We start from the raw sequence: 4,106 nt of genomic DNA, 5'->3' as shown, positions 1-4,106 counted from the left end.
CAACAATAAACTGCACCTATAATTAAATCCTTCTCTCGAGACACAACTCCGAAACTTTTAGCTCATGTGACGATCGAAATATTTAAACTCAGAATGAGAAAACACAAAACAGGTTTACCGACAAAAAGGAAATTCAATACTGTATTCCATTCAACACTTCTCGTGTATTCAGATGTTAAACAAGTCATTATAGGTTTACTGTGTCAAAAGCAGGATGCATCATTGCGTTGTTGTTGTTTTTTTGACAATAGGTATATGTATATTCATCCACAGAAATTATTATGTATATCAGCACGTGACGTCATTCTCAGAATCCACAGCTTCAAACAATTCACATTAATGCATATGTATTTTAAAACCATTATAAATTATTATGAAAAATATCAAGCAAGCGCCTACGGATACAGTATACTTACTGTACCACCCCCTTTCCAGGTTTCATCATTTCTGATCTCCCCCCCCCCCCCCCCCCGGTCATCCCTGACAGTGCATTGTTCCACAAATTAGAAAAAGAAATACATTTACAGAAAAAGACTAGAATTTTAATTAAATCCCTTTAAAATTTTATTACTTTATTATGACTGCCACTTTTTTTGAGTCCAAGAGGTTTATGGGAGGATTCAACAATTCCCCCTAAACACAGCCTATTTAGTAAGAACTTGCTTTTAGCTCTACATCTGGTATAATACACATTTATGCATCAAATCAAATTTTAAAGCGAACGGGTCCGGTGTGTAAAAAAGGTGTGCTTCATTCGGGATCAATGTATGTAAAGTGATGGTACTGTGGATTTGTGTTGAACGCGAAGGGATACAATGTAAAAAAAGAGATAGGAACAGAACCAAGGAAGTACATTACCCTAGTAAGAGGAACCAGCCGTATATAAGCAGTAGTTACACCTCACCGGATACATAATCCGAGATTCCTTCGACTCCTACCCCCGCTTTTATACCTCTTACAACTTCATTTCGCGGATCTATCCTCCAAGATTCAGTTATCGGAAGATTCGTCTACAAATAGATCATCGTATTAATCGTGATCTATTTGTAGAAGAATCTTCCGATAACTGAATCTTGGAGGATAGAACAGCGAAATAAAGTTGTAAGAGGTAGGTAAAGCATTGACACCAGCTGATGTCGCTGAATTCCCACTTTTCAATATGGAGTCCGCTCTGACTCTCCCCCGCACATGTCACAATATAAAAGCGGGGGTAAGAGGCAGAGGAACCTCGGATTACGGATAACGCTAACGGATGGTAAGAGTCAGAGGAACCTCGGGTTACAGATAACGCTAACGGATGGTAAGAGTCAGAGGAACCTCGGGTTACAGATAACGCTAATGGATGGTAAGAGTCAGAGGAACTTCGGGTTACGGATAACGCTAATGGATGGTAAGAGTCAGAGGAACCTCGGGTTACAGATAACGCTAACGGATGGTAAGAGTCAGAGGAACCTCGGGTTACAGATAACGCTAATGGATGGTAAGAGTCAGAGGAACCTCGGGTTACGGATAACGCTAATGGATGGTAAGAGTCAGAGGAACCTCGGGTTACGGATAACGCTAATGGATGGTAAGAGTCAGAGGAACCTCGGGTTACGGATAACGCTAATGGATGGTAAGAGTCAGAGGAACCTCGGGTTACGGATAACGCTAATGGATGGTAAGAGTCAGAGGAAGCTCGGGTTACGGATAACGCTAATGGATGGTAAGAGTCAGAGGAACCTCGGATTACGGATAACGCTAACGGATGTTCAATAGATAACAAGAATTTCAATCCGTTCGTCTCCGTTCCTTTGCGTTTCTCTTTCGGCCAACGTGTTCCTTGTCCGGAGAAGTCCTGTCTATCCGGCGGAAAGTTTTGGCATGTTCAAAACTTGTAACAGACACCATCGGACAATGGAGTTGCTTAGTGTACAGCAGCTATGCGTTATCATGCGTTTTAATCGGAGCTCTTGCTGTGTTTTTTTTTTTACCAATACTTGTCCAGTTCGCAGCCGTAAATGACTGGTGTACGTAAGTCACGACCGGACTACTACCGGGCATACAGCCGGTCAACCGCATGTTTATGGACAAGAAACGCATGAAACTGGCGAATGACTGTTGTCAAACGGAGGTCCACGACACCGGTACAAGTCCGTTCGTCTAACGTTGAAAGAACGTTATATCAGTTTCTCATGCGTCCCAGGTCTTGTAGTCATTTCCCGTGCCCTGTCTTTATCCTTCCCAACACAGGTAACCCTTCCTTTTGGAGGCATCATGGGAATAGTCAGTGAGAGTGATATATCTGAAAAAGATATATTCACTTTCGATTTATATACGTGTTGTCTGTGATGTGATCCGCACAAGTCCGTTCATCTAACGTTGAAAGAACATTATATCCGTTTCTCATGCGTCCCACGTTCATGGAATCCGGTACTTGACTGTTACATGTCCAGTAATCGTGCGGTTATTATGCGTTTTATACGATAATCATGCGGTTATTATGCGTTTTATACGGTAACCGTGCGGTTATTATGCGTTTTATACAATGATCGTGCGGTTATTATGCGTTTCATACAATGATCGTGCGGTTATTGTGCGTTTTATACGATAATCGTGCGGTTATTATGCGTTTTATACGCTTCATACATCGATCACAGGAGCCCCAAGCAGCTGAGGGGGGGGGGGGGAGTGGGGGGGGGGGGGGGCAATTTCATCTCCGAGCGACATCCGTTTATTCGATCCAGTAAGGTGTGACTGCTCCTTTAGACACAGCTAAAAGGCTCACAGAGAATTTATGTTTGAATGGAATCTCATTCATAATAAGATACCCGTATTTAGTTCACAAAATAAACTTCCAGAAGTGATCGCCTATTTAGGATTGGACTGCTACAGTCATCAAGTCCCTGTTAGTTAAAAATAATAAATTAACACAAGATGTTTTAACTTGTTGACTTAATAAGATAATGAATTGTCGTTATTTTATACTGTACATACCATACTTCCTGTGACGAGTACACACATGAAATATATTACATGAAATAAAATTGTGTAATTGGTTTTGAAATAACTGGTAATCAATTCGATTTATCATCACAATATTGTGTTTCACGCACTATATGTACTAGCTACGTGTAACTGTATTTCCCACATTTAAACCATTAGATCCAGATCACATAACCCTCTCGTTACCCAGAGGTATGGTTTACAAAAAACTTTTAAAAATCTTTACATGAGGATGCTAGCATGTTCATCTGAAAATCTGTGCCAATGTGGTTCTTGAGAAAATGTCCAAACAATTTTTCTACATATCTCAGTAATGTAAAGCTTTAAACCTCACATTTGGTCAAAGTGTCCTGGTGTGAACTTGAATGTACACTTTATGAGGATGATTTCATATCAATTCAAATTAAGCTTCACCCTTCTCGTTCCTTAAGAAGATTTTTAAAGAAATAACCAATATAATCCTACAGTCAACAGGGGATGTTTACTCCTTCTAGGCACCCGATCCCACCTCTGGTGTGTCCAGGGGTCCGTGTTTGCCCAACTATCTATTTTGTATTGCTTTTAGGAGTTATGAGATTGATCACTGTTCGTTATCTTCACCTTTCATGTACAACTTTAAATTCTCTGGAAGCTGTACCTGGACTCAGGAAACCAGTTGTATCTGGACTCAGGAAACCAGTTGTTATAGCTCTGTGGTTCAGTGTTTGCTTTGTTACTAGGTCACAAGTTTGAATCTCGTTCATGTCATGTCAAACTTATGATGTAAGCTTAGGTTGCATTGGCTCCTTCACCAAACACTTGGCATTTAGAAGTGTGAGTCCAGGGTCTTTTTGGCATGTCCGGAGGCCCCGTGTCGTGGCCGGTATTGGTATTGTAATGACCCTCACTGCTACCATGGTACAGAACCCTTACTGCTACGACCCCGAGTCCTAAGCATAGGTCTAAATTTGTGGGTACTTCCCATACAGCTGGTGATGTCTCCACAGGAGTGAAAAATTATCGAAGGGACATAAACAAAAGGCCAGAGCAGCAATTCTACACCTCAGAAGTATCTGAAAGGCCAAGGAAATTACAATATGCATTAAAGTAAGACTGTTCAACACCAATGTTAAGGTAGTGTT

Source organism: Ostrea edulis, chromosome 6 (assembly GCF_947568905.1).
Source record: "Ostrea edulis chromosome 6, xbOstEdul1.1, whole genome shotgun sequence".
Taxonomy (NCBI): domain Eukaryota; kingdom Metazoa; phylum Mollusca; class Bivalvia; order Ostreida; family Ostreidae; genus Ostrea; species Ostrea edulis.
Note: the sequence above shows the minus strand (reverse complement) of the source record.